Consider the following 19,285-nt stretch of genomic DNA (forward strand, 5'->3'; position numbering starts at 1 on the left):
AGTAAAAAATTGATATATTTTAATTATAGTGCATGGATTCGCACCCTCACCTACATTTTGCGTATGTATGTGCCTCACATCTAAATGGAAACCATGTGTTCAGTGCAGGCCGTGGAACATTAAAACCAACCTCCTGTTATTATATATTAACTACAACGTTATTACATATATTTTTTTCCATTTATTTATCAGTTTTCCAATTAACAACAGCATACGTACACATCTCTTCAAATACATAAAAGTGCCAAAGGTATCGACAAACATATTAGTGTTGACTATCAGACGCGAACAATAAACCTATAATACGTAAACCCCATATCCCACCCATGGGCCCGCAAAAAAGATAAATAATTAAAATAGATAATGAATAATTAAATAATTAAACAATGAAAAAGTAATTTAGAAAAAAAAAAACAAAAAAAACTCTAATACACAGGATAGTACAAAAAATAAGTAAATAAATAAATAACAATTAAAAAAATAACAGTAATAAAGTAAAATAGAGAACAAATAAATAAAGTATTATATTTTAATTACAGCGCATACGTTTGCTCACCACATCAGCCACCGACGTTTTGCACGCGAGACTCACATGTAAAGGGAAAGCATGTGTTCAGTCACCCATCGAAATGATCTACTCACTGATACTACGCATGCGCAGATGCTTTTATTACAGTTTACTGCATAGGTATTTACTGTCAACATTTTATAAGTTGTATATTTTGCCTGTGTGACTTTTAATCTTGTACAGGCCATTGTATCCATGCACGAGTAATGACCGTCTTGTGAAATCTTTGCATCAGGCTGTGTCTCTTTCGGGCATTAAATGATGCATACAGAATAAATTGAGAAATGTTCACATTTCCATAAATTTGATAGACGACTTCTAAATACAACATGTTAAATGATGACATGGTATAACGTTATAAGTTTAATGTTACGACTTACAATAAACGGATATCCTCTTTGATAAAACCCCTGTGTGCGTCCAGGTGTCCATGTGTGTGTGTCTTCTAGCGCGGGACCGCGACGCACATCGCACTGTGCCCCTCCCATGCGCACGGCACCGTGGACGCACACACACACACACACACACGAAGCTGGGCACACAGTGATTGGCCTAGCCGCGGCAGCGCGTGATAAGTAAATAAAAGACATCATTGCTGGGGAGAGTGCTGATTGGGTAGTCGCAGCCGCGCACATAAAATCCGTTGCTGGGGAGACGCCACACATACAATAATCAGCTACACGCCAGCACAGATTAAAATACTTGCTTGGGAACTGCACAGTACTTGCTGGGGAGACGGCACAGGCACGATTATCAACTGCAGGTCACACATTACATCAGTTCCTGGGGACACTCTGCTAATTGCCCACTGTTGTGACAGAAAATTAAAGTCATATTACGGACATCAAAGCCAGTATTACTGTCAGAGAAAATTAAAGGCATTTTACGGAAATACAAACCAGTATTACTGCGAGAGAAAATTAAAGGCACACAATACAGTGACGCATATTACAGCCACATACAAGCCAGTATTACTGTAAGAGCAGATATTACGGACATATCTACTAACAACATGCCACTCAAAAAAAAAGGACACGTCAAGTGGGACAAAAGACACAGACAATCAAATCCTATATAAGCAACATCTCCTGGAAGAACAGTCAGCTCAACAAGTAAACATCAACAAAAGAAAGGCTGAAAGACAAAGAAAAATATGAGCAAATAGATCGATTGAAGAAAAAGAAAATGAGCATCAGAAAAACGCTAAAAGAGAAAGACTCAGAAGAGCAAACCTTACAAAAAGTTGCCATTTACTTGCCAGAACCAGTACTCAGCCACGGTCAGTTATATGTTGCATTATCAAGAGTTAGAAGTTTTCCAGAAGTTGTTGTCAAGGTTGTATTTGGTCCTGAACAAGGCAAACTGTTGCCAAACTCAGACAGAATATTTACAAGAAATGTTGTCAATAATGAAATTTTATAGAATTTTTCCTAAATATCTTCTTCAGATATTGTGTCTTACAGATTGTTACAAAGGTTTACACTAAGGCAATATTAATTATACTTACTGTATTGTCATATACGTTTCTATTTTATTTTTATTATTATTTTACTTTAGGCTTCTTGCAAAAATATTTTTGACAAAAACAAAATAAGACAAGAAACAGAATGAGGTCAAGGTCCCTTGCCATTTAATATCGACTGTTCCTACTAATGTTTATGCACTACTGTTCTAGCGCCCGTTATTGTAACGGCCTTAATGTCTAGTAATAGATATATCTGTCCAAATAAACTACGGTAGGATACTTCGACAAAGTAGGATACAAATCGTCAGAACACCAGCCGTTTTACGTTTAAAACAAACCTCGTTATTATTAAGTAATACACTGCCCTAAAATGACTCATAAAAGACAAAAACTTGATGTTCGCGCATTTCAAGATGAATGAATATGGATTTGTACAACAAAAGGATCGTGCTGTTTGTGCGTTATGCTGTGAAAGTGTCGTACGTCAAGTGTATAACTAAACATCAGTCCACGTTTAAAAACTCTGATGAGAAAAGTGATGTTATTAAAAGGGCTGTTTGTGGCTTTAAGAAACAAACTATTTATTTTAGTTAAATAATGGGAACCACAAATAAAGCCACTGAAAATAGTTATAGATAAACATTGACAAAACATTCTTTTCACATATGATCCTGTGTATTTTAAAACATGAGCAATAATATAAGATCCGGTTATAATGGGCTTCAAAAGTACAGTATATATGAGGAGGTGCTTTACTATATTATACGTTACTATAGTTTTAAAGGCCATTATAACCGGACCAATTCTGATACTATATATAACAAAATTGGTAGAATTATGTCAGCACTGTAACATTGGGTCAGCACAACACGGCTGCAAGATTGCCGACCCCTGCTCTAGAATATACAGTAGATGAGGACAGTTCTTGTTTTATGGCATCACTTATTTAAAGTTCAGTGTCATCCAGTAAAATGATTAACACTTCAAAATATAGCGTTGTCCAAATTTAGCTGCAGCAATGGTGCATATCATTGTAACTCAGAGCCTCTCAGTGACTCGCTAGAGGAAAACTAAAGGGAATATTTTGTGCAGAATCGGCACAGAACTGCATTCGAGTATCCAGTTATTGGATCGTCAGCGATTTACTACTTAAAGGCAGTGTTAGATTTACATGACCTTCACGAGGGATGCACTTTGCTAAAACGTCAGCACTCATCATCACACCACCACACGACAAACCAACTCAGGATCCCAGATTAGAACCCGAGTGCAGCCATGTGTTACGGGGGACACCTCAGCACCACACTAGTTCAGATGTGAGGATTTTTATGGTGGCTGGAATGCCAATTCTGCCACCAACCCCCCCAAGTTTTTCCCTAAAGGTTTGGAGGGCCTACACGCAGATTAACGTCATACCCAGGATCGTTGCAATTGCAGGTTAAGGGCTTTGCTCAAGGGCCCAACAGAGCCGAGTCCCTTTTGGCATTTTGCGGGATTCGAACCGGCAACCTTCCTATTGCCAGTGCGGATCCGTAGCCTCAGAGCCGCCACACAATGTAAGGAATGCCAGAATATAAAGTGAAACACAGGCACGTGGTAAATACAGGATTATTCAAAAAGAATGAACCGATTTCATTACGCAATATTTTATTAAGAAAAAGTAATAGAAAACTCCAGCCAAGTCACAAGTATTCTACTCACAAACAAGTTTTATTTCCTATCTTAAGATGGAGCACCGCCCCATTGGCACCTGATGGTTCAAGCTTTTTTAGATGAAAAACTGCTCCAGCGATGGATTGGTAGGAAGGGGGCCCAAGACCTTGCTCTTTGTGCTTGGCCTGCGAGATCTCCAGACCTCACCGTGTGTGATTTGTTTTTCTTGTGGGGATATGTAAAAGATCGCGTTTATGTTCCACCGCTACCCACTAACCTCGACGAGCTTAACTCTTTTTTTCCAAAAATCTCAGTTTTCTGAAAAGCGCACAAAGCGATGGTTTCACACATAAGTCAACAGAAAACGTCTGTTGCTATGTGCTGTGGGCGCATATTCAGCATTTCTGGTGGCAGTGGCTGCTTGGGGGCACCTCGATGGTTAGCAGGAATGCACGGTGAGCCAGCTGCCTGGCTGTCTTCGCACAGCAGGTGGGTGGTGGTGGTCTCAGTGTGATGCAATCTGGTTTGTAGCTCTTGTCATCATAAGTGGTGGTCCTCCCAGGCAAATGCTATGGTAGGTGCATCAGCTACACAAAAGTGTTCAGCACCCCAATCAACTGGGGACCAATCAGATGATGCTGGTACCTCACTTTCATTTTTGATATCCATCTCCAGATCACTTGCATCAAACTCGGAGTCTGACAAGTCCTGTTCACCGAAATTACGTAAAACATCCATGGAGTATTTTGCTTTTCACATTTGCTTTGGTCTCTCGCCAGATGTCGGCGCCATTTTAGAGGTTGTTTGCTCTTTGCTACTCAGGCATGTGTAGGGAATCGAGGTTCAATCAACAAAGCTATGTAATTTTTTCTTCTAGCAAACAGAGTCGAACTAAAATGTAAGGGTGAGTTTTGTTGCAGTTTACAGCTGATTGCCATCCTCTACTCCTGAAGTTTGACAAACGTCGACATCAGCCCTGAAAGAGTTAAACATCGAATAACAACAGCAATCCAGTCAGTGGAACGTGATATGCTGATACGCGCCTGGGAGGAATTCTCTTATTGCATTGATGTTGCCCGTGCTGCAGGTGGCAGCCACATTAAACACTTGTAAGACAGGAAATAAAACTTGTTTGTGAGTAGAATAGTTGTGACTTGGTTGGAGTTTTGTTTTACTTTTCCTTAATAAAATATTGCGTAATGAAATCGGTTCATTCTTTTTGAATACCCCTGTATATTTATTACCATTCAAGATGGTAGGCCTTTTCCCCACATGGAGTCAGGTGATGAAGATTACTGGGTAGCCTATCTGCTAATCTCAGTGGTCGGGGAAACACTAGACATTCACTGGCCTAGAAATCTGTACACATTCGCAAATACAATATAGTTACATGAACCCAGAATGACATGCAGTAGAAGACAACAACACCATCCTGAAGACACAACCATCAGAAACAGCACAGCTTTACAGTCTACATGCCCGTATATACGTATTTATTATTTTATAAGCAAGGTTCCTAAGTGTGCTGAATATAAATAATTTACATCAGTTGTGGATTATTCAATTCTTAGACTGGGTACGGAAAGTATTCAGACCCCCTTCAATTTTTCACTCTTTGTTATATTGCAGCCATTTGCTAAAATCATTTAAATTAATTTTCTCCCTCATTAATGTACACACAGTACCCCATATTGACAGATAAAAAAAAGAATTTTTGAAATTGTCGCAGATTTATTAAAAAAGAAAAACTGAAATATCACCTGGTCCTAAGTATTCAGACCCTTTGCTCAGTATTTAGTAGAAGGACCCTTTTGAGCTAATACAGCCATGAGTCTTCTTGGGAAAGATTCAACAAGTTTTTCACACCTGGATTTGGGGATCCTCTGCCATTCCTCCTTGCAGATCCTCTCCAGTTCTGTCAGGTTGGATGGTAAACGTTGGTGGACAGCCATTTTTAGGTCTCTCCAGAGATGCTCAATCTCCACACACTGACGAGAGGCAAGACACATGACAGCCCGCATAGAGTTTGCTAAAAGACACCTGAAGGACTCCGAGATGGTGAGAAATAAGATTCTCTGGTCTGATGAGACCAAGATAGAACTTTTTGGCCTTATTTCTAAGCGGTATGTGTGGAGACAACCAGGCACTGCTCATCACTTGTCCAATACAGTCCCCACAGTGAAGCATGGCGGTGGCAGCATCATGCTGTGAGGGTGTTTTTCAGCTGCAGGGACAGGACGACTGGTTGCAATCGAGGGAAAGATGAATGTGGCCAAGTACAGGGATATCCTGGACAAAAACCTTCTCCAGAGTGCTAAGGACCTCAGACTGGGCCGAAGGTTTACCTTCCAACAAGACAATGACCCTAAGCACACAGCTAAAATAACGAAGGAGTGGCTTCACAACAACTCTGTGACTGTTCTTGAATGGCCCAGCCAGAGCCCTGACTTAAACCCAATTGAGCATCTCTGGTGAGACCTAAAAATGGCTGTCCACCAACGTTTACCATCCAACCTGACAGAACTGGAGAGGATCTGCAAGGAGGAATGGCAGAGGATCCCCAAATCCAGGTGTGAAAAACTTGTTGCATCTTTCCCAAGAAGACTCATGGCTGTATTAGCTCAAAAGGGTGTTTCTACTAAATACTGAGCAAAGGGTCTGAATACTTAGGACCATGTGATGTTTCAGTTTTTCTTTTTTAATAAATCTGCAACAATTTCAAAAATTATTTTTTTTGTCTGTCAATATGGGGTGCTGTGTGTACATTAATGAGGGGAAAAATTAATTTAAATGATTTTAGCAAATGGCTGCAATATAACAAAGAGTGAAAAATTGAAGGGGGTCTGAATACTTTCCGTACCCACTGTATATCCCACCTTGAACAGTATGCAAGTGCCCAAGGTAATGTCCTTAAAGGGTTTATATTCTATTTAAGCACAAAGAGTTTTTCTATTCACCCAGGTGAGTTTTCATCCTCTCAAGCCCCTCTTATTTGTGGGGCTCAGCAGGGTTCCATTCTTGGGCCAGTGCTGCCTTTGGGCTCGATTGTCAGGAAGTATGGCTTCTCTTTTCATTGCTATGCTGTAGACCAGTGAAAGGCAACCTTTTTTCGCGTTGCGGCGCACTAAGTCCAAAAATGTTCTTTTGCGGCAGACCTGAGGGACTGCCCATAAATAAAGTCGTGACGACGACAATTGCCAATAAAAACAGTTAATTTTACAAGTTTGAAAGACATTTTATTAATAAAGGAATCAAAGGATAAATCTTAAATTTAATTAATGTGAACGTTGAGATTGATTTTCAGCACATATGAGATTGATGCGAGGATCAATTTTCGAAAGACGGACGTGCATTTCCTTGTCGATCATTTGAAGTCTCTCGCGTTTCTTAGACTTCATTTCTGTAAGTGTTCCGTTATCTGGTTTTCCAACATAAAATATATTTTTTAAAACATTACCTTTTTAATCAACCAAATGTTCAAAAACACTAGCAATTTTAAATATTTTACAAAAGTTTTTGCGGCGCCCAAGAAAATTCCACGGCGCACCGGTTGCCCGACAATGCAGACGCTCAAATTTATCTGGCACAGAAATCAGTCCCTTAATATGTGTTTAAATAATAATAAGACCCGCATGGCATTGAATTTTGGAATATTTAATGATAACAAGCCCGAGATTGTGATGTTCGGATGCTTGGAGGTTTTGAGTGTGTCTGATGTTGCTCTTGTACTTCTTGCCATACATCACAAATTCTTAGTTAGGAGCGTAGGCGTGATTTTCGACAGCTCATTCAGATTTGCCTTGGTTGGGGTTTGCCAACCGGGATCCCGAGTTTTTTCGTCGTGTGGTGGGTGCGACAACGCATTGTACCAGTGCATGGCCCCCAACTTGACTTGACTTGATTCAGATTTGTCAAACAGGTAAGCTCTGATTTCACCAGCTGAGACTCTGGCCTAAAGTAAAGGCCTTTCGTTCCTTTTATGACTTTTATAACATAGCACTTCTCTCTATGTAGGTATTGATGAGGCCAACAACTATTCCAGAACATTGCCGCTCGCCTATTGACAGGCTCTCACAAGCGGGACCACATCTTGCCAATACTGACCTCACTCCGCTGGCTTCTGGTTCACGGCAGATTTAATTTTAAAATCTTGCTGCTGTTTTGTAAATGTTTGAATGGCATGGCTCTCACTTACCTTTTGGAGCTTCTTCACATTGACACGTCAACGAGAGCACTGCACCCTACTAGTGGTGCCAAGGTTGAGCTTGAAGCAAAGGGGGGATCGGGCTTTTGTGGTGGCAGCTGCGTCTCTTTGGAGTGGCTTACTTTATTATATTAGGTCTGCTCCTACATTAGATTATAAATGTAGACTCCGTAAGACAGTGGTCTCCAACTTTTTTTGCAGCACGGAACAGTTTCACATAAGACAATTCTCCACCGACTGGGCATCGCCTCTGGCCTGATGGGTAATTACCTCCACTTGGTCCACTCAGCTCACTCCTAGTCGCACATGTGTGACATTATATATAAAGCACACTGTAACAATCTTGTGGTCTTGTATGTATGTTATCATCCAGTTGACACCTAGTAACCACAAGGTGGCGCCAGAGAGCCCCAGACGCAGTCCCTGAGAAAATGCAAACTCCATGTAGGGAGGACCCACAATGCAAACCTGGGTCTCTTTACCGCCAGGCACCAGTGATTCCACTGCGCCAATGCACCCTACAAACAAGCTGACAAGAACAGACTCCGATAAAGATTGGGGTCACCCACCCTGTTGACCCTGTATAATTGGAATTGAAAAAGCTAAGAAAAAACACACAGTACTTGTGGAGACATCTTTCCAGATCCAAATTCTCAAATCAAACTGCTTCAAGATGGTGGATCTTCTGGTCTTCCAACAGGAAGAGGCAGGTCCAGGTGGACGGACACCGGAAGCGAAGTCAGTGGTGTTATAGCCATCAATTGCAGAGGGTGGAAGAGGAAAGTCACTGGGACACAGCGCCAACCCCTGGAGCAGTGGGGAATTACAATGACCAGAGCTCTTAGGCTGTCCTCTGTGTGCACAAAAGGGACAAGATATTGTTGAAATCTGAAACTGATTACACTTAGCAGGTGATAAATGATAGATAGATAGATAGATAAATACTTTATTAATCGCAAGAGGAAATTCCCATACTCCATCAGCAGCATACTGATAAAGAACAATATTAAATTAAAGAGTGATAACAATGCAGGTATAACAGACAATAACTTTGTATAATGTTAACGTTTACCCCCACGGGTGGAATTGAAGAGTCTCATAGTGTGGGGTCTCCTCAGTCTGTCAGCGAGCAGGATGGTGACAGCAGTCTGTCGCTGAAGCTGCTCCTCTGCCTGGAGATGATCCTGTTCAGTGGATGCAGTGGATTCTCCATGACTGACAGGAGTCTGCTCAGCGCCCGTCGCTCTGCCACAGATGTCAAACTGTCCAGCTCTGTGCCTACAATAGAGCCTGCCTTCCTCACCACTTTGTCCAGGCGTGAGGCGTCCTTCATCTTTATGCTGCCTCCCCAGCACACCACTGCGTAGAAGAGGGCACTCGCCACAACCGTCTGGTAGAACATCTGTAGCATCTTATTGCAGATGTTGAAGGACGCCAGTTTTCTAAGGAAGTATAGTTGGCTCTGACCTTTCTTACACAGAGCATCAGTATTGGCAGTTCAGTCCAATTCATCATCCAGCTGCACTCCCAGGTATTTATAGGTCTGCACCCTCTGCACAGTCACCTCGGATGATCACGGGGTCCATGAGGGGCCTGGGTCTCCTAAAATCCACCACCAGCTCCTTGGTCTTGCTGGTGTTCAGTTGTAGGTGGTTTGAGTCGCACCATTTAACAAAGTCCTTGATTAGGTTCCTATACTCCTCCTCCTGCCCACTCCTGATGCAGCCCACGATAGCATATGTAAGTCAGCTGCTCGTGTTTCTTTCATTTAAGAAATCTTCCTAAACTAAGAAATGCTGTTTCAAAGTCAGAATCGGAGATGTTTGCTCATTCTTTTATTTCCTCACAACTTCATTACTGTAATGCTCTTGAGCAAGTCCTCTCTCTGTCAGCTGTCTTCAGTTAGTCTAAAATGCAGCTGCCAGGCTCCTAACTCACGCTAGCTAGCCAGAGTGATCATTTCACCCCCATTCTGCACACACTGCACTGGCTCCCAGTGTCTTATGGGATTCATTTTAAAGTTTTGGCACTTACTTTCAGAGCTTTGCATGGACAAGCTCCCGAGTACCTAACCAGCCTGCTCCAATGCCATACTGCTTGTCGGACTCTCAGATCGGGGCAGCAGGGCCCACACACTCGGCTAAAAACCCGTGGGGATCGTGCCTTTCAGTCTGTGGCACCAAGACTACGGAGTAGCCTGCCTTGTGGTCTGCGTGGAGTCAAGTCTGTTGATTCTTTTAATAAACAAGTGAAAACATTTCTTTTTAAACAGTCTTTTAATTAGTGCTGAGTAGTTCCTGTTTATTAAGTTATTTTTATTGGTTTTGTTTATGCTTTGTTTTAACTGTCGTATTTGTATTGTATTGCTGTTCTGTGCTCTGTGATCTTTTGTCTGTGAAGGGCACTATATAAATAAACTACAACTACAATATAAGAATAAAAATACAATAAAGAGTTTTTATTCCACAAAGCACCTTCCAATGAACACGTCTCCAACAATTAGCCACAACCTTATATATAAAGTAGACTGTAACGGTCTTGTATGAATGTTATCATCCAGTTGACACTCGGAACGTTTCTGCTGTGCTCCGTAAAAGCAACGGACAGTTTTATCATGAAAAATCGGTAATATTATTTGTTTGTCATTTAATGTTTGTTATTGTTAGCTATATTTGCATCTTGCAATATTCCTATTGTAACAATGTTGTAGTGCTGTGGTGGACTGGCGCCCTGCCCGGGGTTTGTTTCCTGCCTTGCGCCCTGCGTTGGCTGGCATGGCTCCAGAAGACCGCCATGACCCTGTAGTTAGGATATAGCAGGTTGGATAACAGATGGATGGATGTTGTAGTGGTAACAGAACAAAATCAACCTAATAATTATATTAATTTAATTGACGCTTTTTTTTACTACACCACAAAACAAAAATTAATCTGTCAAGTTGTATTTTTTTAATGAAATTTTTTTGAAACAATTGAAAAAAAAAAAAAATTTTTCTTCCTGGGCAATGGCAGGTATTTCAGCTTGTGTGTATATATATATATATAAATATATATATATATATATATATATACATCCATTTTCTAACCCGCTGAATCCAAATACAGGGTCACAGGGGTCTGCTGGAGCCAATCCCAGCCAACACAGGGCACAAGGCAGGAACCAATCCTGGGTAGGGTGCCAACCCACCGCAGATATATATATATATATAAATATTGTGACGTGACTTGCCACTGCATGGAGCTGTAGGGAGTAGAAGCGGTGTTGGATTGGAGTCTTGGGGGAACACTTTTTGTAAAGGTTTGGGGCTCCACCCTAGAGAGAGGGTTGAACGACAGGGATCAGGGTTAATGAACGGTGTGTGGAGGAAAGCAGAGGAGGTGGTTGTTGAAGCGAAAGGAAGACAGCATCAAGTGGAGAAGGGAGCGAATGCTGAAAGACTGGGCAAGAGGTAGAAAGGATGAAAGCGGGTTATTTTTGTTATTTTGGAGGTGTCCCCATGACCCAGACAACACCCAGGTGGTGGTAGGGCACCGTTTATATCGCGGCATATCCAATAAAAAAGCCAGTCGGCATTTGGAAGACTCCCCCAGACAAGCAGCTTCTGAGTGTGTTTATTGGATGGGACGTCACACTATATATACCGTATATATATATATATATATATATATATATATATATATATATATATATATATATATATATATAGCGACAGATGGGGTGCTAGCGCTCCCTTGAACCTTTGTCCAAGACACCAGATAAAAGTCCAAAGTAGACTTTATTTATACTGCACAGTGCACAAAGCACCCTCTCCTCCACAACACTCATTAAATAAATCACAATAATCACAATTCCTCCACTCCCAGACACATTGCCACCCTTCCCCCCCCATCTCAGCTCGTCGTCTGGAGTTCCCAGAGTCCTTTTATATACCCTGACCCGGAAGTGTTCCCACAGTCCTTCAGTCCATGATTCCTTATTACTTCCGGGTCAGATAAAAAGTCCTGCTTTATCCCGGAGGCACATCACTTCCGCTGTCTCACTGCCTATGATGCACTTCTAGGTGCACTTCAGGGCACATGTGACTCTCTGGGCCTCCCTGCAGCGCCCTCTGTTGGCCCCTGGGGTATCCAGTAGGTTTGTAGGGGAAAACTCCATAATCCATGATTCCCTGCTGGGATCTGGGGCACCTTTATGCTGCAGGGAGAGCTCCATCTGGCGGCCTGGGGAATTGGCCAGGATGACAAGCCAGCCGTAGACCACAATATATATATATATATATACAGTATATACAGGTATATACTGTATATATATATATGTATATATATATATATATATATATAGTGGACTCAGACCCGGACATACACAGACTAACATCATTTTTCACCCAACACACGTTTATTTACACTAAAATTATATTTACACAGTTCAGTGAACGTCCCAGTGCTTCTTGCACCGTTCCCCCAAAGTCCTGGCCTCACAGTTCTTTGTGCCTTTCTCCTGGCCGCCTCCAGTCCTCTCTCCAGCTATATCCATGTGCTGGGCTCCACGGATATTCAGGCACCGGGGCGCCGCCTGGCGGTGGCCACGGGTCCCTACAGGGCTGGGCTTCCAAGCCCTTTACCCGTGGCCCTCAACATAACCAGGGCGGACAAGCCCTCCTCCGGTCCTCCTGGGCGTCCTGGCCGGGCTCCAGCCCCGGCCGGATGCCACAATATATATAAATATAGATTACATGGTTCAGTTTTAAATGTACTTTATAAGTACATTTTGACATGAATTGAGTTGTAAAGTATGACTATATTAAACTACATTTAGCTGGCAATAAGGGATATAAAACAGAGAGATCAATTCTGTTGGCCCACATTTATTTGGAAAAAAGGGCATTTTAATAACTTTATGATTAGCACCAAGTGGCTAATACAACTTAATATCTATATCACCAACTGATCAACTTATTGTGCCATCTTTAAAGGTATAAATAATAAGCTAACTTAAAACAAATGTGGAATTAAAGATTAAAACAATGGGACATTGTGGTGGTCTAAGGTGGTCAAAACCCCTCTTTGGTCCCGTCAGAGATCTCTGCCCTTCGTGCCCATCACTCTCGGTGCCTACTTGCCGCTGTCCACTTGCGCTGCACAGCCACCTGCCCAGACGTCTTGTTGTCAGGTAGACCACATCTGCCCTGTTCGACGCTATCTGACTCTCTTCACCATTCCCTCACTTTTTGGTTTGACTAGTCCAGAATCCAAAGTGCTTAATGAATTGCAGACTGGTTTTCACATTGTCTGACACATTATGAAAAACCTAATGAAACTTTTCAGTGGATTTTTACTCAAAAGATGTCACTCTGAAAATATAATTGGACGGGGGTGCTGTTTTTTTGTACATTTATGCAGTTTTCAAATGCTTATTGATCCTCAGTAACATAAAATGGATTTTCGTTGCCATGCAAATAGCTTTATGCACTGAGCAGCATGTCAAAATAATCCACATGCAGTGGCAAATCACTGAGGGAAAAATGAAAGTATTGTAGAAAGGGCTTCTTAACAATCACTTTTCTAAATTTAGCTTTGCAGCACATTGCTCTGTTTTCTTTTAAACGTCAAGTGAAATAACCAGCTTCTATGCCCTCTGAACGTGAGTTATTGCTTACAGGTGGTAGGGCTGCTGAGAAGCAAGGACTGCTGTATCTACACAGCAAGCACATTACCCCTTAAACATAAAAATGGTCAACACTTCAAAACAACTGTATGTATTTACACTGTTCATAAGCAATTAATCCATTATCTGCTTTCTCATATTTCATTAATAACTAGGGGGTGTGACAGAATTAAGTGCTTTCTCGCACCCTTGTACCCTCGGACCACACGTCAGACACCAGATAAAAGTCCAAATAATTATTTATTATAATAATTATGTGCACAAAGCACGCTCCTCTCCACAATTCTCCAATAATAAATCACAAATACAATAAACAAATCCTCCACTCCCAGACGCTTAGCCACCCTGCCTCCCAACTCAGCTCATTGTCTGGGAGCTCCCACAGTCCTTTTATATTCCCTGACCCGGAGGTGTTCCTGCCCAACAGTCCACAAGTCCTTATTCCTTCCGGGTCAGGGTAAATAGTCCCTTTCTTCAACCCGGGAGCACGTCGTTTCTTCCTGTCACGTGACCGTGACGCACTCCCAGTCATAGGGCACATAAGAGCCTGCGAGCCCCCCTACAGCGACACCTGGTGGCCCCCAAGGTATCCAGCAGGGCTGTGTACAAACACTACATAGTCCATGATGCCCTGCTGGAACTCTGGGCATGATCATGCTGTCGGGAGAGCTCCTCCTGGCGGCCTGGGGTTGAGGGCCAGAGTGAAATGCCGGCAATCCAACACAGGGGCTTAGCCCTCTGCTCACTTCGCTCGCTCACCCCTGTGCCTTGCGCTACTCGCTAGCCTCTTTGCGGTTCTGCCGCTCACGTATGGGGATGCAGATGTACAATTTAAACTGATTTTTATTTTCATTCGAATTGTTACACATGCATAATAGAACTAACTATTTTAGATTACAGTGAGTAATTAACCATATTAAACAACAGTAAAACGTAAGAGTTATTCGTTGCGTAATACGATTTCGTTCTGTTTGGCTTTGAAATTAACACACAGATAGTCTTTAAACTTACACTTTTACTGTAACACATTTTTTAAATTAAATTTTCGTCAATATCACATTGAATTTTAATTCTGTGTTTGGACTTTCATCGTGACAATGCAACGTATAACTGCCCGTGAGTGAATTTAATTTCTTTCTCACTATTAAATAGAACAACTTTTTTGAATGTTTGTCTCTGTGATTTGTTAATTGTCTTTATAAAAGCTATTCCAACGGGAAACTGTTAACAATTTAATAGGAATGGCATATCAAGATCTCCTTTGTTGTGTAATGTTATCCTCTGATGATGTACTACATTACCTTTCTTGGACACATCCTTCGTTCTACAGTAATTCATGCAGTGGAAGACCAGACGGTGTTAATGGTTGTAGATATTCTACAGGATATTGTTAAGTTGATATTTTCATCTTCTGCACCATCACCACCAACTGTTTAGTCTATTGATACACATTTAACCAATTTGCCGTGTAATCGATCGACATTTTTGGTGTTAATTCGTTTGACTTCATCGTTCATCGGTGTTAGGATTGCCCGTCTACTCATTTTTTCTGTTGATAACCCTTTGTGATGAGATTTTTCAATAAGATTTGGACATAATACGTCTTCTTTAATTGGGAACTTAAAGTGAGGAAAACATTGAAATTTTATAAGAGCTTATCATTTTAGGGTCGCCAGCACCAGCCAGCTCTACAAGGGTTGTTTGCCCATCTAAGGGCATTAACTACAACTTTATTTATCTATTTCAAATTAGCAAAATGCATATTCATTTATTTTAAAATTTCTATTTTAAGCTTCCTAAAGCTGGCCAGTGGTGGGTTGACTATGGCACTTGGCTTTAAACCCCAAAGTTTCTGTTCACTCCTCACCCTGACTTTGCTGACGTGTGGTGCTGAGCAGGTCACTTAACCTGATTGTGCTCCATTTGTATAAAGTGTAAAGAAGACGAGTGCGCTGTATCCAGACTTCTTCTTTTAGGATGGTGTTCATTTTAGAGAGTGTGACAGATAGGGGGCAGTATCGCTCCCTTGAACCCCTGTCCACGACTCCAGACACCAGGTAAAAGTCCAAATGATGACTTTATTAAATCACCACAGTGCACAAAACAGCCTCTCCTCCACTATACTCATATAAATCACAATACTCAATCTCAAATACAATCCTCCGACTCCCAGACACGTTGCCTTCCTACCACCCAGCTCAGCTCACCGTCTGGGAGTCCTTTTATATTCCCTGACCCGGATCAGGTAAAAAGTCCTTTTCTTCACCCCGGAAGCACAACATTCCCCTTGTCCATGTGACTTGGACGTACTTCCGGGGCATAAGGTAAATAACCGTTGTTCCCCCCTGCAGCGTCTCCTAGTGGCCCCCATGGCATCCAGCAGGGCTGTGTATAAAAACTGCAATGTCCATGATGCCCTGCTGGTCTTCGTGGAACCTCCATATTGCAGGGAGGGCTCCACCTGGTGGCTTGGGGGTATTGGCCGGGATAAACGGCCGGCCATACACCACAAGAGGTTGTCCAACCACAACTAAATACAATTTGGTTGTTTCTGTAACATTTTCATAAATACACTAGTTCAGAGTATAGTGAAAAAGGTGGGTCTACTCATGGAAACAGAATTAAAATGGCATAATAATTACCAGCTTATTACATATGAAAGCAATTTAATAAAGAAGTGCTAATCATTATTTATTATCTAATATTGCAAAGTATTTGACAGCCGTAATGACAACGGTAAGTCTTTCGTACATTTAGGAACCTCTGTTCTCCGGATCGGCTAGCCCTTATGTCCCTCTTTCTTTGTGCATCTTGTGGCCTTTGTTCATTGGATACTGCAGCCCAGTAGTGGATGCCGGATGACATTTTTTTTTTACTTTTTTATAGGAATATCTCTCTATTATAAAAAAAAATCCTCTAGAGAAACAGTAGGGTGACGATACGTGATCTTCGTGTTAAGATCACGGAAGACATTTAATTATTTATTTATTTTGAAATTTTATTAATTCCATACAAATCAAACAGTTTTTACAATAAGTAGAATTGAGAACAAGTCGACCCCCACCCCTGAAAGAGAGAGGAAGGCCAACGGAGTCAAATTTAAGGCTTGTAAACAGACCTAAATTGATGAGTTTGATAAGCCAATAGAGGTGAATGGAGAAGAAAAAGAAATACAGAAATTATTGCTTCCCACGGAAGACATTTAAAAGACCCGCGAGACTAGAGAGATTGGCCACGGAGCTTCTCGCGGAGTCCTTAAACATGAGACTTCGTGCCAAGAGATTGACCCAGGACCGTCTTGAGATGACGTGGAATATGAGATTCTCGCAAGACACGACCTACTTACAAATAAATAAGAGCAAGGGCAGCCAGCCATGGGCGCCGGCAGGGGGGGCAAGTAGGTGCACGTGCACCCCCCTAGCTTTTGAAAAAAAAGGAAATGGAGAAAAAAAATAAATCTTTCAATAATAAGAAAAAACGCGAAAAAATAGTTTTTATTTTAAATTTTTAAATTACAATTAGACGTTTACATTTTACAACTATACATAAACAATCATTCACTTTGTTTCTAAAAGAGCATCTCAAGCCTTCTTTTTTGTTGTCCAAACTTGTCTACAACTTTGTCGATAAATTTTGGACAATTATTTATTCTTTTTTTGTGTACACTAAGCATACATAATCCACTTAATCTATCGTCACTCATTGTAGATCGGTTCCAAGTTTTGACGCGCCGTAATGTGCTAAAAGATCTTTCAATACTGCAGGTTGTTGCAGGAAGTGTCATGCCAATCTTGAGTGCCTCGGAAACAGCCGGATAAAACTTCGTAGCCTCTTATAGTGTACAGCTAGATCTCTTTTTACGCCGGTGTATAGTTCGATTTATGGGAGAATAGTAGCTTTAGAGAAAAATATTTATCATAAAAGTTGTAGAACTTATCAATGTCTACAATTTTTATTTGAAATATTTTTCTCTAAAGTGTACTGTTCTCCCAGAAATCGGAACTATTAACCGCGTAAAAGAGGTCTAGCTGTATGTAAGTGCTTACAAAATTACATTAAAAACTTAAGGAAAAAAGCACTACCTATGCCACTGAATACATCAATAACATTTTTAACTATATTCCAGTGTGTTATCATATGATAACAAAAAAAGTCGATGATTTCTTGTCAGAAAATTAAAAATTAGGTCATGCCTTAAGTGGTTAATCTATCTATGCAAAAACTGACTGCTCTGTACTGTTCAGAGATAGCGACTGTATTGGCAGGTATTTAATGGGCACATACATATACAAAAAAAGTTTTTGTTGCGGGGGGGAGCGTAGAAAGAAAAAAATCTCTTTATGCACCCCCCTGAATTAAATCCTGGCGGCGGTAATGCAGCCAGCAAAACACTCAGTCGTGTAAAGGAGGCTTTGAGCACACACTGATCCAGGGCTCTCGGCGCATATAAAGCGTATAGGGACAATACGTTAGAAATTAAACAAAGACGACTAAGCGAAGACGAAAGCAGCGTGGAGAAAAGAGACGCAAAAGTGTTGGAGAGAAAAAAGAGCAAAAAAGAAAATGAATAATCTATGTGCAAATTCAGAAAATAAGGAAAGTAATTATCAGGCCGGAACAAGTGGAACTGAAAAAGCAGGTCCGTTTGGGCTCAGAATTAAAAGACAGAGTAAAAGCCAAAGTAGAACTTCATAAAGACCTTCACAAACGTTGGCGCTAAACACATGCAGAGCAGGTTAGAGATTATGAAAGCAGTGGAATTCGAAAGGCTCAAAAAAAAAAAATGGAGCGATACAGTACACATGTGGAGAAAGTTAAAGAATATGAAAGTAGGGAAATTAAAAAGTATAAAAAAAAGAAAGCAAAGATCGCAGGAGCGCAAACAAATGGAAATTAATACTCGAAAAAGGGAAAATAGTCACCACGGACCAGGTGTCATTAAAAAAAAAAGTAGGATAAAGCGAGGTCAGAAATAAAAGACAAAGAGTAGAAAACAAAGTAAAACATCATAAAGACGTTATAAAACAAGAGGGCCAAACACATGCAGAGCAGGTTAGAGACAATGAAAACTGGAATTCAAAAGACTCAAAGAAAACGTAGGCGTGAAACACATACAGAGCAAGATACAGAATATGAAAGGAAAAAACAACGACAGGGTCAAAAAAAAGAAAGTAAAGATCGCATTAGCGCAAACAAAGAGAAATTATTACTCAGAGAAATAACGAAAAGGCGAATAGAGATCGAATATATGGACACAGGTGATATGTTAGAAGTACGTAAATATTGTAAGGCTTTGAAGTTTAAGTTTTAAACGGGGTTTACCGCACATGCATTTATTGGTTACTTTGCAAAAAAAATTATTAACTGCTGATGATGTAGATTGCTTTGTCTGTGCTGAAATTCCAAACAGAGAAACCTACCCTGAATTAGGGTACAAAGTCATTAAACACGTCTCACTAGCCTTATTTAAAAGATTCAGCATATTGGGACTCGAAAGATTCCAAATATTGTTTTTACAGAAGTTCTGAAATAAAAGTGAAACTAATGAAATAGCAACAATTCAAAGAAAAAAAAAATCTTAAAAGTGTGTATCGGGACAAACAAAATCGGGGACTGGCGAGCGAAGCCCCCTAGGTATCTGAATGTTAAATACGAATGCTTAGTCTATATTCCTACCACAGAACCTGAAATAACGAATTTGCTGTTTGAAATGTGTGTTGCCTCTTTTGAT

The 19,285-nt window shown here is 40.9% G+C and overlaps 1 protein-coding gene across 3 annotated transcripts in view; it reads left to right on the forward strand.

The window, feature by feature from the left end:
• LOC120516299 (potassium voltage-gated channel subfamily H member 1-like) overlaps positions 1 to 19,285 on the forward strand; it is a 709,330-nt gene that overhangs the window by 105,166 nt on the left and 584,879 nt on the right. The gene's annotated exons all lie outside the window — the stretch shown is intronic.

This window comes from Polypterus senegalus, chromosome 16 (genome assembly GCF_016835505.1).
Source record: "Polypterus senegalus isolate Bchr_013 chromosome 16, ASM1683550v1, whole genome shotgun sequence".
Taxonomy (NCBI): domain Eukaryota; kingdom Metazoa; phylum Chordata; class Cladistia; order Polypteriformes; family Polypteridae; genus Polypterus; species Polypterus senegalus.